The 21,240-nt window shown below is 39.3% G+C and overlaps 1 long non-coding RNA gene and 1 pseudogene across 1 annotated transcript; one reads left to right on the forward strand and one right to left on the reverse strand.

Annotated features, from left to right (window-relative positions):
- The first annotated feature begins 987 nt into the window (after positions 1 to 987).
- LOC129875402 (5S ribosomal RNA) lies at positions 988 to 1,107 on the forward strand (annotated as a pseudogene).
- Positions 1,108 to 18,643: 17,536 nt separating this feature from the next.
- LOC129874726 (uncharacterized) lies at positions 18,644 to 20,801 on the reverse strand. Its single transcript, XR_008762949.1, has 4 exons — positions 20,667 to 20,801; positions 20,481 to 20,576; positions 19,814 to 19,860; positions 18,644 to 18,815 (listed from the first exon to the last, which is right to left on the reverse strand). It is a non-coding gene; the product is annotated as an uncharacterized LOC129874726 (long non-coding RNA).
- Between the last annotated feature and the right edge of the window lie 439 nt (positions 20,802 to 21,240).

Raw genomic sequence — 21,240 nt, forward strand, 5'->3', positions numbered from 1 at the left:
CAATTCGTAGGGTTGGCTACCGAATAATATTGCAGTCCCCTCATATAATGGCTCTCATAGTCGTTCTTTGCTTTGTCCAGCATAATCTGGTATAATTCCAAAAGAGTTTTAGCATAGAAGCTTGCTATCCCATAGTAACCAGCTAGTTCAGTCAGTTTTACTTAAACTCTTTCACTATTTCCCTTACTCCGCTTGTAATCCTCTAGACTCATTATCTTGTGTCATTCTTTACCTTTACAAGAATATGAGAGGGTACAAGAAGTATCCTAGTGTTACCTTGCTAGTCCTCTTGTTTTACCCTGCCTTTTTCTCCTTTATCCTACACTCAATGTCGGGGTAGATTTTTGGTCCACTCGTGGCCATGTCTTACTCCACCCATAGTACTAATTCCATCTCGGTAATTTGGCTTAACCTATCTTTATATATCTCGATAGTTAATTGCAACTTGGACTCCCTTGCCTAGGACAATAGCTGTGGGGACTCCGTAAGGTCCTACCACTCTTTTACTCTACAATTTTGCCCCTTCTCGGCAGAGTAGGTAACATTTGATCGAAGGAGAAGGGACTAATATCGTTAATCCACAAGTAACATTCCCTCCAGATTCCTCTGGCACTGGAGTGTGAAGTGAGTCTTGTAGTCCTGGTCAGATTATGGAATTTTCGACCTTGGGTATTGCTTCCTGTCATTCGTAAATTACATCAGCTGGTACTCTTACCTTTTGGGTTTTGCTTTTTTGCCCTCAGAGTTGCTTCCAAGTGGTGTCGAAATTCTCTCGCCCACTGGCCCATATAGCCATTCTGTGGTTTTCCTCTCATTAACTGGTACTATGTTGAAGAGTTGTGGCATTCGAGTGTCTCATCAGTTGGTAATTAGCTAATCCTTCTTGTCTTGCTTAAATCCTTTTTATAATACCCTCAACGTAATGTGTAGTACTCCAGGAACATAACCTCATGTCGTTTCTCCTCTGCTAGTTCCAATTCTTCCATCTCGCGTGATCATACCAGCACTAACGCATTAAGTTCCATAAGAATTTAGAAGTTAAGCGTGCTGGGGCGAGAGTAATACTGGGATGGGTGACCTCTCTGGGAAGTCTTCGTGTTGCATTTCATTGTAATCCTTGCCATAATGTGTGGGGCACTCAACTTAACTCCAGATTCACCTCAGTATTGTCTCGCGAGTCTTTATGTTTTGCCCTATCCTTTCGTCTATTATCTTGCATCCAGTATCGGCATAGACCTTAAGCTCCACGATTCTCTATTCACTTTGTGTTCTCCTCATTTTCTACCACAAGAGGCTTCCTATTCCTTTTTCTTTGGTTATTTATCTATCGCAACATCATTTGTGACTAACTCTATAACCAACGTTTTGGCTTTTGGTCTAGCATGCTGTCATTATCCTTCGTAGTGTCTCTTGAATTATTCAATATCCTTTCATTGGTACATTTTTCTATTTTTATATGCAGCCGCCTTCTAGTGTTATGTTATTAGCAAGATATCTTATTGATGTTTAGACGTCTATCTGACATATATTGCTATATCAATTGCCTCCTCCTACTTTTTCCATTTTCTCATTAACTTCCTCCTTTTAGAGGGTACTCATACTTTCATTTGCTTGTACCTTGCTCTATGTCTCTTTGTCCAATCTTAATTTCGCCCAATCTCTTCCTCTAATCTACTTGGTACTGCATCATGTCTCCGTCTATCTGCATATTTTATAATGGGACTATCCGTGTACGGAGCCTTGGCTAAATTACAAAACGATGAGAACCTTTCCATATTTAATGTGATGTCTTGTCTACTAATCGGTACTTGAATAATGTGACCCAAGGAACAACTCATCCAAGGCCACCTTCTACTTTTCCTTTTCCAAGAATTACTTCGCACCTATAGTCGTTCCAATTCCAATTAGGCAGTGCTAGTATTTCAACGATAACTATTTAAGGTTTTCTTGAAGTAGTAGCTTTATTCTAACCTGTATCCTTTGCCTCTTGGGGCAAATTGAAGTTGCACCATTTATTCGTTAAGTTTGCCATCCTCGTCCCTTAAGGGTTCCACCATTTTTTGGGCGATGTTGTGTACACGCATCATTTTTTTGTGTATCTTAAGCTCCATGCTTTTACTGCGTTCTCAATGCAGGCTTTTAACTTATTTAGCCTTTACCAAGGGTGCCTTATTAGCGGTCTCACTTTATCCCTGTATACTCATATCACACTGTTCAATTCATACTTACATAACCCCCTTTTAATCCGTATTCGTGTTCCGTTCCTGACATCTCTTTGAGGTCCTTCTGTTAGAAGTTCTTTTCCTAATTAGTCGGTGGAGAACTATAAACTGTTATCGTAAACCATTTTTCAACCATTGTTGAAAGAAACCAAAACCTCTTAAACATCACAGTACTTCCCTTTTAATACTTGCCCGACCTGGTCTCCTTCTAAGTTTATCCTCAAGTTATGAGCAACTCGTTTAATTTACACTAGGAGTTGAGGGCTTGGTTCTTTCAAAAAGAGTGAAACTCAATTATAGTTGGAGATACTGCAGTATGAACTGTACTGCTTAGATAGACTTTTGTTTCTTCTGTTACACCCCACATTTTTGAACTCGGAAGGTTCCTTAAGTTACTTAGAAGCTAGTATGTGATCAACTTAAGTTATGACCCTATTGAACAACTCTAAGAAGGGAGAATGTGACACTCCATGGTAGGGAAGGTTGGAAATAAGGTCAAGAGAAGTCGGAAGGAGTTGGAGGCCAGGTAACGAGTCGTAGGACTCGACTTATCTACGTAAACTACTAATTTAGAAGTCTTACATATGTGAGTTAGTTGATTACATACCAAGCTTATGTATCAAGGGTTTCATAGGCTCTTAAAGTGAGACGAGATTCCGAACGAGATTACGAACCCACGAGGAGAAAAAAAAATTGCGTGGGGCAGCCAATGGGAGGGTGACATGTGGCAGCACCTAAGCAAGTAGGTGACCCACCTTCTTGGGGTCAAGTAGGTGACCAACCTGCTTGGGGGAGGTGGGCCCAACTGCCACTTGGTAGCCCCTAATTGGTTGCATAGATATGGTGGCCCAATAACGGCTAGACATGTGTCACCCTAGGGGGATGACATGTGTCACCCCCATATCCACCCTATATATATGTGTATTGTGACTATCTCATTCTTAGCCAAAAATTCAGCCAAGAACAATAAAATAAAAACGTAGAGAGGAAGAGAAAGCACAAGGCAGCCTTGGTTTTTAAGGATCAAAGGTAATTTCTCAAATTGTTCTCCGTGAATTAATTATATACGGTATTCCTTAAGTATGTGGAGGTGTATATATGTATCTTACGATGTCTACGGAATTAATTCTTGAACTTGGAACTTGAGAGGAAGTTGAAAGAACAAAGAGGGAAAACATTAAAAACTAGTTAACAAACCTATTTTTGGAGGGGACAGTTGTTAGTAATATTGGTATAACCTCTTGTGTATAGCTTAGTTTTGGGTGATTAAATATGTTTTGGAAAGGTATTTCATAGTTCTATAACTTTCATTTATACTTTCAAATCCAATTTTGCTTTTAGCTTCTAGAGAAAGGGTGATGAAGTGTAGAGGAGGTACTGCCCAGATTTTGGTTTCGGAAATCTTACATGGATTGCTGTTGGTGTTTTGGGCATATCGTTTTGTAAAAAATTGATATAGTGTGTTGGAAAGTTAAGAGGGATTGATATTCATATTACTTTCATGTTGAATAGGTTCAAAGGACGGCGGGGCAAACAGGATAAGGAATAATTTAGACAAGGTATGTAAAGCTTCTCTTGGTATGTTTTTGGTATAGGTGGGTAAAGCCTATCTTTTCTCTTTTGGCATGTCTTAGATATAAGCAGGATATGATATAAGCTTTAGGGGTAATTCCATTCCCAGGTTCTGAATATGACTTCAGTACCCTCACTCACTTTTGAATGATTAAACTTTAAAGTAGTAAGCTGCTATCTTCGAGTCTCCTATATGACTGTATAACAATTGATTCGACTAAGCTCTTGTTTGTAAAAAAAGAAAGGCTCCGAGATAACCAATGCTCAGACTGCTATAAGATATTTCATATTGGTATATGTCTAAGATTTACAAAAACTCCTTTTTACATAGTCCTTAGTGACAGTTAGAGAGTATACGTCAGATACCTTCTGCCCTGATCCCTAGGTAATGGTTCACTTGGTGAATTCATTGAGTCTCAGATAATAATTTAAATTGTGTTTTGTTTCTCACTACTCTACTCGTGTATACTGTAACACCTCTTCTCTGAGTCCTGGGCCAGTTGTCAGATTCATGCAATTCACTACTTTATTCACTGAGTCCCTCGCTAGAGGGCCGGCATCTGTATGTATATATATGACGATGATGTGTTGTAATAAGGTGACGATGGCACGGGGCCTGATACTGATACTATGATGATGTGTTGTAATAAGGTGATGATGGCACGGGGCCTGATACTGATACTACAAATATGATTCACCAGATCCCTGATAGGGCCGGCTATATTGAAAGTTTGAGCATGCATGATTTTAGTTTTCCAAGTACCGTTTTCTGATTTGACATTTTATCCCCTACTTTTGTACTTCGGATATGCTTCCAGTTGTATCATGTTATGTTTTACATACTCAGTACATATGTCGTACTAATCCCCTTTCTCGGGGGGCTGCGTTCATGCCTGCAGGTACAAATACAGGTTTTGGGAGTCCGTCAGCTTAAGATTACATGCAGCTCAATTGGAAGAGGCTCCATTGTATCGAGGTCTAGTTTTTGATACTGTCCACCGGTGTATAAAATTGTTTTGTCCATTCAGGGGTACGACGGGGGCCCTGTCTCGCCATATATTGTTATTTATATTTTTAGATGTCTACAGACATGTATATATGGGTTGTGTATGTCAGTTTGATTCAGCTGAGTCTACATGATATATGATATGTGTTATTATGTTATGGCAGACTTGTCGGCTTGCGTGCCCTGTCATGTTGTGATACAAATGAAAAGGGCTTATCACGACCCAACCCCGTAGGCCGCGACTGGGGTCCGACCTGGACCCCCCATACACATATATATTAGCTGAGGTCAAATTGAATCGTGAATAAGACAATATCATGTAACAGAGCCCCACTATGCGATAACATTTTCATAAACTGTAGCCCTTTTTGTTTGTATCACAACATGACAGGGCACGCAAGCCGACAAGGCTGCCATAACATAATAACATATATCATATATCATGTAGACCCAGCTTAATCAAACTGACATACACAACCCACATATACATGTCTGCAGACCTCTAAACATATAAATGACAACATATGGCGGGACAGGGCCCCCGCCGTACCCCTGAATGGATAAAACAATTTCTATACATCCGTGGACAGTATCAAAAACTAGGCTCCGATACAATGGAGCCTCTTCCAGCTGAGCTGCATGGAATCCTAAGCTGACGGACTCCCAAAATTTGTATCTATACCTGCGGGCATGAACGCAGCCCCCCGAGAAAGGGGGTCAGTACGATATGTGTACTGAGTATGTAAAACATAATATAATACAACTGGAAACATATCTGAGATAGAGAATCAGGGGATAAAATATCAATTCAGAAACATGTACTTGTACTTTATGAGTTACAAAAACATACATGTTCGAGTCATATGATATAGCCGGCCCTTTCGGGGGTCCGGTGAATCATCTCTGTAAATCATCTCTGTAAAACCATCATGGCCCCAGTGCCATCACCACCTTATTACAACACATCATCATATATTTATACACGTATCCTGGCCCTCTATTGAGGGACTCAGTGAATAATGCAATGAACTGTGCACGAGAACATATCCTGGCCCGGGACTCAGGGAAAGATGGGTCACAGTATACACGAGTAGAGTAATGAGCAACTATATGCAATTTAAATCATTATCGAAGACTCAACCGTAGAAGAAAATTAAGCTATTGTCTGAGAATCAGGATTGTAATGTAATCACCTTAAATGCCCTTTAAATGCCATTAGGGGCTATATTAGCTAGTGTTTTGGGGTCCTTAGACACGTACTAAAGTAAAGCCAAATTGCTTATGGAACCAGAAACATTTGTTAACATATAGTCTGTAAGACTTGGAGCTTGTATATTTGTTATCTCTATAGCATATAACAGTTTCCAGGGAAATAGTTCGACTACTATAGGAGTTCAATATTCAGAAGTAAATAAGAGATGTTTGAGAATAGAGTTACCCTAGAGCTCAGATCATATTTAACTTACAACTAAGACAAAGGCATGCCCAAAAGAAGAAAGAGAATAAGCTTTATGTAGTCTGTACTTTGTTTCAGATGACCTTCATACACATATTTCATACCCGACCCATTATAGGGCTCGGTGAGCCACTATGGCATTCAAATCTCACTTTCGTACCAAATACATATCAAGAGAAGGGAAAGATAGTTTCCCATACACTATTCTTTTAGCACGTAGAAGTCTTAACAGGTAATACTCAATCCTTGTAGGGGCGTTAACACTTAACTGTAGTTAGGGATTATAGGGCATACCTGGAGTTCCGGGAATGGAATTATTCCCACATTCTACATACAATTCACTTAAGGCTAAAACTTGCCAAAAGGAAAGAAAGATAATTGTACGTGCTTATACCAAAACATGCCACAAGAAAGCTTTACATACCTCTTGGGAGTTACCCTTTATCCTGCTCGCCTCGTCGTCTTCTGAACCTATTCAATATAAAGTAATACGAATATCAACTACTCTTAACTTTTCAGTATCTGAGGTTACGCCTTAATGCTAATGGAATCTATTCCCTTAGTCGTTTCCTCGACTAGTTCTTTAGTTTGTTAAGGCGTTAACGAAAATTGGGCAGCACCTCCCCTATAATGTGCCCTATCCAAATTTACAATTAGGTACCTAATACCTACAGCCAACCAACAACAACAACCTGCAGCAATTCATACCAACAATATACAACATACACTCCAAACGACTTATTCAAAAATACGATATCAAAATAGGGCGTCTAGCCTTTATTTTGTGACGCCTTTAATTATACATAACGAGGGGTCATGTGGCTTTGACTAGAAGCACCCTAACCCACATTAGGACATATTCAGGCCCTGCAACAACAAGCCACACCCCTGCAGAGCAACTCACAAGAACAACACTTTGTTTCGACAACAATTCAACTATAACGACTACAAATTAGTTTATTCCGAACGCCAAGTATTTCTAAGCCATTTTCATATTTCCAGCCACCAATAGGGCGTGTAACATGCTCCATCAGAACACATAAAGCTCAAATTTAAAGAAGAAACCTTACCTTACGTTAAACTTGTCAAACTCGCCAAAACTATCCAAAATGTGAAATCTGGACAGTTTACTGTTTCACCTTGTCGCTTCGTTTCGAAGGGGTAATGGAGGGAAACAGGATTTACGCCCTTCATGAAAGTTATATACATATGTCTTAGGGTCGCAAACAATTTCGAATCATCACTACATCAATTTTTTACAAAAAGATATGACCAAAATACTTACAGCTGTCCGTGTAGAATTTCCAAAACCAAATCTGGGCAGTACCTCCTCTACACTTCATCACCACTTTTGAAGCTGATAAAAGTAGAACTGGATTTTAGAGTCTGAATGAACGTTATAGAACCACGAAATACCTTTCCAAAACATATTAAATCACTCGAAACGAATCTGTACACATGAAGTTATACCAATATTACTAACCACTGTCCCTTCCAAAAACGGGTTGGTTAATTAATTCTTAACATTTTCTCCTTCGACTTTCTCTTATTTTCTCTTCCAAATTCCAATTGAAAAGCTGGAGTTTTACTTCCATGAAGGTCTTAAAATACATATATACGTATCCACATACTTAAGGTACACCGTATATAATTAATTCACGGAAGAAAATTGGAAAACTCACCTTTAATTATTCAAAAATGTTGCTGCCTTGTTCCTTTTGGTTCTTCACGTTTTTCCTCTCATTTGGCTGATGTTTTGGATGGAAAATGAGTTAAAGAGTCAGCCAACATGTATATATACACCTCCTTAGGAGGTGACACATGGCAGTCCCCTAGGGTGACACGTGGCAGCCTCCTAGGGTGACACCTCGTCCAAGCTTCCAACTCAAAACTGCCTCGTGGCAGCGTGGGGTCCATCCCAAGTAGGTGAGTCACCTGCTTGCTTCACTTTCATAAGTTCGGAAACTAGTTTTTTCTCCCTCTCGTAGGTTCGTAATCTCGTTTCACTTTAAGAGCCTATGAAACCCTTTCTACGTAAGCTTGGTATGTAATCAAGTAACTCATGTATGTAAGATTTCTAAATTACTAGCTTACGTAGATAAGTCGAGTCCTACGACTCGTTACTTGGCCTCCGATTCCTTCTGGATTCTTATGATTCCCCTTCTAACCTTCTCTAGTATGGGGTATCACATTCTCCCTTCCTTAGAGCCGTTTGATAGTGTCATAGCGTATCCGGCTCACATGATAATGTCCAAGGAACTTATGAGACATTCTGAGTTTAAAAAGGGTGGGGTGTAACATCCTTCCCCCCTTTAGAACATTCGTCTCCGAATGTTAAACAAAACTTCCCTTAGAACTTATATAGACCATCGGGGGATTCGTTTCTATTTCCTTACACATATTTCCATCGAAGTACTTAGTATACGAGTTTCAGGAGTTGGGGTTACCTGTTGACCTGGTGTGTTATGTCCTCTTTTTAATTCCTTAGGTCATCCCCTTTTCTGGTTTTGATTTTTGCCACAGTACCTTGACGGAAGGCACGTCCTCAGTTCGCAACCTTCTAATTTACCAATCGACGATGGAAATAAGTTTCTCCTCATAGGATAACTCTTTCATCTCATGGACTTCATTTATAAAACATACTATGGGTGGATCGCTAGTACATTCGCAAAATATCTATATCTGATAGGCTGGGTGTATGGTCTCCAAATCAAGTGGTAAGCTCAACTTACCAGCCACGTTGCCCACCTTATAAGTAACTTGATACAGTCTAATATATTCTGGGTCAAGTTCCTTTTCTAGGTGACCCTATGATGAACATCCAATCATCAACTTGAACTCTATATGTCGACGTCGATTATCTGTATGTCATTCCTGCCGACTCTGGGCTTTTAGTCAATAGCTTGCTTAATCATGTCGAGGCCATTGGAATACTAGTGTAGTAATTATTATTGTAGGAAACTTGATAAGTGATGGATACTCATTCCGGCTACCTTCGAAGTTAATCTCCCGGCTCGTGACATATCTTATAGCGTCTAATAGTGCGCTCAGTCTATTTAGTAGCTCGAGGGAGAAATGCGGTACTAAGACCTGTTTGTGCTCCTGACCTCTTCTTGGACTGATCTCAAGGCATTAATTATAATTGAAGTCCCTTTATCTGGATATTAGAGAAGGAAACCTCACGGAACCTTACCATTCTCCATGTTCTATAACTCCCCCTAATTTCAGCAGCATAGGTGCTCTTGATTGGAAGCAAATGGGCTGATTCCTTAGCCTAATCACAACAACTCATATAGCACCCTACTCTTACCAAGTATAAAATGGGTGCATAATGACGTGGATAATTTGGGAACCGTTAGCCTCGTATAGTCTTTCTCGACTCTTTTCAGGACTTTAACTGGCATTCGATCTTTTGGGTCCTTCTTCCCCTCTTTTTCCAATCCTTAGGGTTGGCTACCGAATAATTTTGTAGTCCCCCCATATAACGGCGCTCGTAGTCATTCTGTGCTTTGTCTAACATGATCTGGTGTAATTCCAAAAGAGTTTTGGCATAGAAGCTCGCTATCCTATAGTAACCAGCTAGTTCCGTCAGTTTTACTTAAACCTTTTCACAATTTCCCTTACCCCCGCTTATAATCCTCTAGACACATTATCTTGTGTCATTTTTTTTACCTTTACAAGAATACAAGAGTGTACAAGAAGCATCCTAGCCTTACCTCGCTAGTCCTCATATCTTGCCCTGCCTTTCCTCCCTTCCTACACTCGAGGTTGGGGTAGATCTTTGGTCCAATCGTGGCCATGTCTTACTTTACCCGTAGTACTAACTCCATCTCGGTAGTTTGGCTTAACTTATCTTTGCACCTCTCGGTAGTTAGTTGCAACTTGGGCTCCTTTGTTTGGGATAATAGTCTTATCATGTTTTTTTTTTTTTACTATATAATTTTACACCTTCTCGGAAGATTAGGTAACCTTTGATCGAAGGAGTAGGGACTAATATCGTTATTCCACAAGTAACATTCCCTCCAGAGTCATCTGGCGCTAGAGTGCAAAATGAGTTTTGTAGTCCTGGTCATATTGTGGGATTTCCGACCTTGGGCACTGCTTCCTATCATTTGTAAATTACATCTACTAGTACCCTTACCTTTGGCGTTTGCTTTTTCGCCCTCAGAGTTGGCTACCAAGTGGTGTCGAAATTCCCTCGCCCACTGGCCTATATAGCCATTCTGCGGTTTTCCTCTCATTAACTAGTTCTATGTTGAAGAGCTGTGGCACTCAAATATGTCGTCAGTTAGAAAATAGCTAATCCTTCTTGTTTTTCTTAAGACCTTGTTACGATTTTCTTTACCATATCTTATAATACTCCGGGTACATAATCTCATCTCGTTTCTCCGTTACTAGTCAGATACTTCTGTCTCGCGTGATCATACCAGCACTAACGTATTAAGTTCCATCAGAATTTCGAAGTAAAGCGTGCTGGGGTGAGAGTAATATTGGGATGGGTGACCTCCATGGGAAGTCTTCAGGTCGCGTTTCATTATAACCTTTTCCACGAGGTGCGGGCACTCAACTTAGCTCCAGATTTACCTCAGCGTTGTCTCGCGAGTCTTTATGTTTTGCCCCATCTTTTCATCTGTTATCTTGCATCTAGTATCGGTGTAGACCTTTAGCTCCACGATCCTTTATTCATTTTATGTTCTCCATATTTTCTACCACAAGAGGCTTTCTATTCTTTTTTTTTGGTTATTTATCTATCGCAATATCATTTGCGACTAACTCTATAACCAACATTTTGGCTTTTGGTCTAGCATGTTATCATTATCCTTCGTAGTGTCTCTTGAATTATTCGATATCCTTTCATTGGTACATTCTTCTATTTTTATACGCAGCCACCTTCTAGTGTTATGTTGTTCAGGGTCTCGTCACAAACTTCTTAACGCTGCCTTATGTAGCATTCTGGCTTCCGTTCAATTACTGGTGGCTTCCATACCTTTCTAACTTGGTTCGGCAGGATATCTTATTGAAGTTTAGACGTCCATCTCAAATATATTACCATATTGATTGCCTTCACCTTACTTTTGCCATTTTCTCATTAACTTCCCCCCTTTAGAGGGTACTCGTGCTTTCCTTTGTATGTACTTGTAGTCATTCCAATTTCAATTAGGCGGTACTAGTATTCTGGGAATAACTATTCCAGGTTTTCTTAAAGTAGTGGCTTTGTCCCAACCTATATCCTTTGTTTCTTGGGACGAATACAAATTGTGTCAATTATTCCTTAAGTTTGCCATCCTCGTCCCTTGAGGGTTCCACTATTTTTGGGGCGACGTGGTGTACCCGCGTCATTTCTTTGTATCTTAAGCCCCATGCTCTTACTGCCTTCTCAATGCAGGCCTTTAACTTAGGCAACGCGTACTAAGTGCGTCTTACTAGTGGCTCCAATTTATCCCAGCATACTCATATCACACTGTTCAGTTCATACTTACCTATCCCCCTTTTAACTCGTATATATATTTGGTTCCTGACATCTCTTTGAGGTGCTTTTATTAGAAGTTCTTTCCCCAATTAATTGGTGGCAAATTATAAACTATTATCGTACATCATTTTCCAACTATTGTTGGAAGAAATTAGAACCTCTTAAACATCACAGTACTTCTTCTAATACTTGACCTACCTGGTCTCCTTCTGAGTTTATCCTCAAGCTATAAACAACTCATCTGATTTACAATTAGGAATTGGAGGTTTGGTATTTTTTTCCCAAAAAGAGTGATACTCGTTCGCATGACATCTTATCCTTCATCCTGAGCCTCTTTTTTTTTTTACAACACAATTACGGTTGGAGATACTACGGTCTGAACTGTACTGCTCAGACAGACTTTTGTTTCTTCAAAATAATTTCCTCGAGTAAGAAAAGTATCCCTTATTGACGACATGAAGAGTACCTCTTATAGTTTTAATTAAACATAATAAGGGTACTTGATATCAATCTCCAGGACATCCTAAAAATCTATGTTTCATTCCCTTTTCCTTGTTCTGGGAAAATTTCGACAAAGTTTCCTCTACATTTCTTACTTATGCCAAAACCTGCACGCAGAAAATACCAACAATGCCTCACAGGGCCAACATATATATATATACATATCATATCATAGCCACACAGGGCTTTCAATGTCATCTCATATCGCAGCCACACAGGGCTTTCAACGTTAACAATAATATAAAAATACTAGACTTACCTCATATGTCCAACTCCAAACTACATCTGTTGCACTTTTTGTCTGCTTTTCTTTCAGGTTTCAACTTTATATTTAAATACCTTACCCGATGGATATCTTCCGTGGCTTTACTTCACTTACTTGCATGCTTTGTAACTTTCCATGTCATCAATTACTTTCTTCTATTGGTGTCGTCCTTCTATTAAGATCCAAGGTTAGTATAAGGAATTTTTCCTATGACTCAGATCTAAAGCACGATCTCAGATGTAGAAGGAAGGTAACATCCTAAATGTCCTATAGCTTCCTGTTTATAGATGTGGCGCGCAACACAACGATAAACAAGACTCTACTAGACACGATCTGCAGACACTCCGAGGACGAACTGCTCTGATACCACTTCTGTCACAACCCAACCCCGTAGGCCGCGACTGGGGTCTGACCTGGACCCCCCGTACACATATATATTAGCTGAGGTCATATTGAATCGTGAATAAGACAATATCATGTAACAGAGCCCCACTATGCGATAACATTTTCATAAACTGTAGCCCTTTTCGTTTGTATCACAACATGACAGGGCACGCAAGCCGACAAGGCTGCCATAACATAATAACATATATCATATATCATGTAGACCCAACTTAATCAAACTGACATACACAACCCACATATACATGTCTGCAGACCTCTAAACATATAAATGACAATATATGGCGGGACAGGGCCCCCACCGTACCCCTGAATGGATAAAACAATTTCTATACATCCGTGGACAGTATCAAAAACTAGGCTCCGATACAATGGAGCCTCTTCCAGCTGAGCTGCATGGAATCCTAAGCTGACAGACTCCCAAAATTTGTATCTGTACCTGCGGGCATGAACGCAGCCCCCCGAGAAAGGGGGTCAGTACGATATGTGTACTGAGTATGTAAAACATAATATAATACAACTGGAAACATATCTGAGATAGAGAATCAGGGGATAAGATATCAATTCAGAAACATGTACTTGTACTTTATGAGTTACAAAAACATGCATGTTCGAGTCATATGATATAGCCGGCCCTTTCGGGGGTCCGGTGAATCATCTCTGTAAATCACCTCTGTAAAACCATCATGGCCCCAGTGCCATCACCACCTTATTACAACACATCATCATATATTTATACACGTATCCTGGCCCTCTATTGAGGGACTCAGTGAATAATGCAGTGAACTGTGCACGAGAACATATCCTGGCCCGGGACTCAGGGAAAGATGGGTCACAGTATACACGAGTAGAGTAATGAGCAACTATATGCAATTTAAATCATTATCGAAGACTCAACCGTAGAAGAAAATTAAGCTATTGTCTGAGAATCAGGATTGTAATGTAATCACCTTAAATGCCCTTTAAATGCCATTAGGGGCTATATTAGCTAGTGTTTTGGGGTCCTTAGACACGTACTAAAGTAAAGCCAAATTGCTTATGGAACCAGAAACATTTGTTAACATATAGTCTGTAAGACTTGGAGCTTGTATATTTGTTATCTCTATAGCATATAACAGTTTCCAGGGAAATAGTTCGACTACTGTAGGAGTTCAATATTCAGAAGTAAATAAGAGATGTTTGAGAATAGAGTTACCCTAGAGCTCAGATCATATTTAACTTACAACTAAGACAAAGGCATGCCCAAAAGAAGAAAGAGAATAAGCTTTATGTAGTTTGTACTTTGTTTCAGATGACCTTCATACACATATGTCATACCCGACCCATTATAGGGCTCGGTGAGACACTATGGCATTCAAATCTCACTTTCGTACCAAATACATATCAAGAGAAGGGAAAGATAGTTTCCCATACACTATTCTTTTAGCACGTAGAAGTCTTAACAGGTAATACTCAATCCTTGTAGGGGCGTTAACACTTAACTGTAGTTAGGGATTATAGGGCATACCTGGAGTTCCGGGAATGGAATTATTCCCACATTCTACATACAATTCACTTAAGGCTAAAACTTGCCAAAAGGAAAGAAAGATAATTGTACGTGCTTATACCAAAACATGCCATAAGAAAGCTTTACATACCTCTTGGTAGTTACCCTTTATCCTGCTCGCCTCGTCGTCTTCTGAACCTATTCAATATAAAGTAATACGAATATCAACTACTCTTAACTTTTCAGTATCTGAGGTTACGCCTTAATGCTAATGGAATCTATTCCCTTAGTCGTTTCCTCGACTAGTTCTTTAGTTTGTTAAGGCGTTAACGAAAATTGGGCAGCACCTCCCCTATAATGTGCCCTATCCAAATTTACAATTAGGTACCTAATACCTACAGCCAACCAACAACAACAACCTGCAGCAATTCATACCAACAATATACAACATACACTCCAAACGACTTATTCAAAAATACGATATCAAAATAGGGCGTCTAGCCTTTATTTTGTGACGCCTTTAATTATATATAACGAGGGGTCATGTGGCTTCGACTAGAAGCACCCTAACCCACATTAGGACATATTCAGGCCCTGCAACAACAAGCCACACCCCTGCAGAGCAACTCACAAGAACAACACTTTGTTTCGACAACAATTCAACTATAACGACTACAAATTAGTTTATTCCGAACGCCAAGTATTTCTAAGCCATTTTCATATTTCCAGCCACCAATAGGGCGTGTAACATGCTCCATCAGAACACATAAAGCTCAAATTTAAAGAAGAAACCTTACCTTACGTTAAACTTGTCAAACTCGCCAAAACTATCCAAAATGTGAAATCTGGACAGTTTACTGTTTCACCTTGTCGCTTCGTTTCGAAGGGGTAATGGAGGGAAACAGGATTTACGCCCTTCATGAAAGTTATATACATATATCTTAGGGTCGCAAACAATTTCGAATCATCCCTACATCAATTTTGTACAAAAAGATATGACCAAAATACTTACAGCTGTCCGTGTAGAATTTCCAAAACCAAATCTGGGCAGTACCTCCTCTACACTTCATCACCACTTTTGAAGCTGATAAATGTAGAACTGGATTTTGGAGTCTGAATGAACGTTATAGAACCACGAAATACCTTTCCAAAACATATTAAATCACTCGAAACGAATCTGTACACAAGAAGTTATACCAATATTACTAACCACTGTCCCTTCCAAAAACGGGTTGGTTAATTAATTCTTAACATTTTCTCCTTCGACTTTCTCTTATTTTCTCTTCCAAATTCCAATTGAAAAGCTGGAGTTTTACTTCCATGAAGGTCTTAAAATACATATATACGTATCCACATACTTAAGGTACACCGTATATAATTAATTTACGGAAGAAAATTGGAAAACTCACCTTTAATTCTTCAAAAATGTTGCTGCCTTGTTCCTTTTGGTTCTTCACGTTTTTCCTCATATTTGGCTGATGTTTTGGATGGAAAATGAGTTAAAGAGTCAGCCAACATGTATATATACACCTCCTTAGGAGGTGACACGTGGCAGTCCCCTAGGGTGACACGTGGCAGCCTCCTAGGGTTACACCTCATCCAACCTTCCAACACAAAACTGCCACGTGGCAGCGTGGGGTCCATCCCAAGTAGGTGAGTCACCTGCTTGCTTCACTTTCGTAAGTTCGGAAACTAGTTTTTGCTCCCTCTCGTAGGTTCGTAATCTCGTTTCACTTTAAGAGCCTATGAAACCCTTTCTACGTAAGCTTGGTATGTAATCAAGTAACTCATGTATGTAAGATTTCTAAATTAGTTGCTTACGTAGATAAGTCGAGTCCTACGACTCGTTACTTGGCCTCCGATTCCTTCTGGATTCTTATGATTCCCCTTCTAACCTTCTCTAGTATGGGGTATCACATTCTCCCTTCCTTAGAGCCGTTTGATAGTGTCATAGCGTATCCGGCTCACATGATAATGTCCAAGGAACTTATGAGACATTCTGAGTTTAAAAAGGGTGGGGTGTAACAGGGCTACAGGTTCATGAAAATATTATCGCCCAGTGGGGCTCTGTTACATGATATTGTTCTATTTACAGTTCAATTTGACCACAGTTGATAGCTAGGTACACTGGGGGTCCAGTTCGGACCCCAGTCACAGCCTATGGGGTTGGGTCATGACACCTAGGTTCAGAGAACGACGACACGAATGAGATAAATAGCCGTAAGAGGTATGTAAAGCTTATTCCTTCTCTTGGCATGTCTTTGGCATAAGTATGTAAAGCTATTCTTCTTTATTTTGGGCATGTCTTAGAAATACGTTATGAATGGTTGGTATATGAAACATGGGAATAATTCCGTTCGTAAATCTCCGAGTATAGTTCATAATTCTTATCCACTTCGTGATGGTAGAACTCCTATTATAGTTGAGCTATTGCCTTTTTAAGGCTTCTATAGGATAAAAGGTAAGGCTCTTAAGGTAGCTGAGCTATCACCCTTGAACCTTCTGTACATAAAATAGTAATTGGATGCATGAGAAGTATGAACTATAAATCCTATTCATTTCTTAATATCAAAGTTCTTGAAGTAGTTGAACTACTACCCTCGAGTCCCTATATGATGAATACTAATTAAATGTATGAGCTCCTGTGCCTAAGAACTCTATAATGAAAAGTATCTCTGATTGCATAAGCCATTCGGTATTACCTCAATAAAAGTCTAGGACTCTTGAGACTCTATCGATATGGCCTCTAATGGCATTTAGAGGATACGTGAGATGATACTCATTTTGATCCTCAAATGATAGTCCATGATGATTGTTATACCGAGTCTCAGATGATGAGCTAATTGCATATAGTTCCTCGTTACTCCACTCGTGCAGGCTTTTAATACATAACTCATTGCATCCCATGAAGGGCCGAGCAGGATAAACTCACCGTGTCCCATAAAAGGCTGGGTATGATAAACTCACCGCATCCCATGAAGGTCGGGCATGATAAATTCACCGCATCCCATGAAGGGCCAGGCATGATAAATTCACCGCGTTCCATGAAGGGCCGGGCATAATAAATGATGAAATGATTATTACCCGCGTCCCATGAAGGGCCGGGTATGTTATATGATGAAATGATTATTCACTGCATCCCATGAAGGGTCGGGTATGATATATGATGAAATGATTATTCACCACATCCCATGAAGGGCCGGGCATAAACACAATGAAATGACATCTTCACCGAGTCCCTCACTGAAGGGCCGGATACAGTCTGTAGGCACGCATGTGGAAATATAGTGACACACTTATAACACCAAGTCCCATAGCGGGCCAGGTATGGTATGTAAGGAAGGTATACATGCCCTCATGTCATAAGATTCAGGTAGAGAAATTTGTTAACTATTATATTTGTTTCCTGCATCCCTACTTCAGTTATCAACTCTGTTATGTATTGTTATGCTTTATATACTATAACATCCCCTAAAAACATTGTATACGATATTTCAATTCTCACCTAAAAATAATACAGCCTCTGTATTTTGGGCATAACTTTTTATAGCATTGTCTAAATTAGGTGATTCAAATTTTTGAGTAACCACAAGATCATTAGCTACAACTTTTGTGAAGAATATAATTTACGTTTCGGAGGTTAAGTAGGTCAAATAAATTAATTATTGTAAGACAGTGTGTTGTGATGAAATGGAGTATTTGTAGAATAAAATTCATATCTCACTATAGGATGATCCAAATTGGTTGATTCTTGAACGATATGAATCTAGACTTCTATATATACAATTCTTATGAAGACACCAAATCCTAATAAGGAATTTATCTTATTATAAAGCAGCTCCAAAAAGGAGTATTCTGTCAAAGATAACTCATTTCACCTACCATGGAAAGATCTGGATACATTTGACATCACTCATGACATAAATTGTCCTCCAATTAACATCATCTATGACATCATAATTTTCTACTAAATTTTCAGATTTTTCTTTATAATTATTTCATTTATTGTTAGGTCCCTCTTTCCCACCTATAAATTGTCACGACCCAACTCCGTAGGCCGTGACTAGTGCCCGAGTTGGGCACCCATACGTACCCTTATCCCCACTTAGTACATTAATCAAATAAACATAGGTAATGATCAGAAGGGATCTCTAAATGGATCACAAAATAGATATAACGCACGAGGGCCGATAGGCGATAACGAAACACACAAAACCCAAAACATATATATAAAACCCACATCTCATGTCTACAGACCTCTACAGAATGATATCCTAGTCATATGATGGGACAGGGCCCCGCCGTACCCTGAACAACATATATATATATACAACAGAAGGTGTCAGTACCAAAATAGAACTCCGAACAAAGGAGCACTGTCGACCAACATGGTGGATGTCCTAAGCGAGCGGATCAGCAAACCAATCATCTGTACCTGCGGGCATGTAACGCAGCCCCCGAAGAAAGGGGGTCAGTACGGAAAATGTACTGAGTATGTAAAGCATGGACTGAAATCAGTAAAGTCATTACCAGAGCAAAATGTATAAAAATGAGCAAAATATCCAAAATATCAACTGTTTATCAAACCACATATAATGGATTGTAATAAGTAAAGTCATTACCGCGATAGAATGTACAAAACTGAGCAAAATGTCCGGAGATATCAAATGCTGATCAAAACCTCAGATAATGTATACAGAAAAACATATGCCATATCCGGCCCCATTATGGGACTCGGTGAACAATGTGTGGTCGCCCTCCCATCATCGGCGCCACGGCACAGCATAACTCCAGAGTAGGGAATATCTCCGTAACAAATCATATCATATCAGATGGCCATATCAAATCATATCATATCATATCATATCACAAACATATATGTACATGGCACAGCATAACTCCGTGGTATAATATTTACCACCCCATGGTACATGTCATACCTGTCCCCTCACGTCGGGACACGGCGAATAATGCAGAGAAATACGCACGAAAACAAAACACGGCCCGGGCTCGGTGAAGGAAGCATTGGGGCATCCACGAGTGGAGTAGTGAGAAACTAATGCAAATTAAATCATATTTGAGACTCGATGGAATAATCAGAATGAGCTATCATTTAAAAGTTGAGACGAGACTCATGTCAAGTACCTTTCAAAAGTTACCCCGGATTGTATCAAAATAAATCTTCTGGAATCATATAGACGTATCGAAGCATAATAAAATACCTTTTGGAAATCAAGGAATTGTCCATCCTAATGGCTCTAGGAATAGGAACCTCTTTGAAATTATATAAAAGTCATATTTTTGTTTCATAAATACCATACCAAAACAAAGATTAGCTTTACATACTTATGTCAAAACATGAAAATCGAAAGAAAGGTTTTACATACTTATAACAAATACATGCCAAAAGAAAGAAAGGTTCGCTTTACATACCTCTTACGGATTACTCTTAACTATGCTCGCCTCGTCGTCTCTTGAACCTATTTAACATGAAATTAATACTAAGGTTAATAAACTTTCACTTTCCAATTTCCAACTCTACACCCAAGTAGCCATAGGAATCATTTCCTTATCTATGTTTCTCGACTAGTTTATTATTAGCTCCGAATCTACCGAAAATCGGGCAGCATCTCCCTTGTAACTTGAACATCCCCGAGTTTTCAACTCGGACACCATGTCAACAACAATACCAACAACAACAGCCAGCAGCATGTATACAATTAAATCACTTCAACTTTACACAATACAAGCTCTATACAACTCATTCCAAACTACGGTACCAAAATAGAGTTTTTAACCTTTATTTCGTAAAATATGTAGTCATACCAAATGGAGGGTTGTGTGGCTGAAAACAGCAGCAACCACATACATTTTTGAGTACTTTACAGCCCTGCAACACGCAATTAAACCTCCACCAAACAGCAGCACCACAACAACAACACAATACGCGACTTCGATTTAACTACTACGACTTCCATTTAGTTTGTTTCCAACGTCAAACATCCTTATACCTTTTTTTTTACACTTCCAGCATATTTTAAGACATGTAATATACTTCATAACATCATCATAAAGTCCAGTTCAAAACAGAAAATATTACCTTTCCCGAAATTCACCAAAACTCGCCAAAACTTGCCTCGGAATTCCCTTTAGCGCAGCTGAAACTTAGGGACTGTTTGGTAACGTTTTGGGCAGCCTAAAAACATAACATTTCATTACAAATACCTTCATAACATCATGGTATACCCTATATAATTAATTCATGAAACGGAATCGAAGAACTTACCTCTTTTTCTCTTAAATTCGTAGCTTTCTCTCTAGTTTCTCTAGTTTCTCCTCTTCCTTTCTCTCCTCTTCTCTTCTTTGTTTTTCTTCTAATTTCGGTTTCATGCTCTTGAATACTCTAGATAGTTATGGAAATTAATGAGTCATAAGACTCATATATATATATACAACTTTAGGGGTGACACATGTCATCCCCTAAGTGGTGACACGTGTCAAGCCCTAAGTGGCGACAAATGTCAAGATCTAAGTGGTGACACATGTCAAGGTTTCATTGGTCCAAAACACCCCTTTTCTCCAATCATGGGCTGCCATGTGGCATGTGGGTCCCACTTGAGTCTTCTTGAAGACTTTGTGAAATTACCATTTTACCCCCTAGCCTTCCACAATATTACCATAGGCCACTTTGCGAATTTTCCTTTTTGCCCTTTGCCTTTTCCAATATTTCCACACTATTAATGATCATAAATAATATTCATATCCAACTTGTATATTAAATAAATAAATTTTGGAAGATGTTCATTCTCTTAACTTTACCACGGCTACCTTAAAACATCCAACCGAATAAAATACGGGAT

The sequence above is a fragment of the Solanum dulcamara genome, chromosome 11 (assembly GCF_947179165.1).
Source record: "Solanum dulcamara chromosome 11, daSolDulc1.2, whole genome shotgun sequence".
Lineage (NCBI taxonomy): Eukaryota > Viridiplantae > Streptophyta > Magnoliopsida > Solanales > Solanaceae > Solanum > Solanum dulcamara.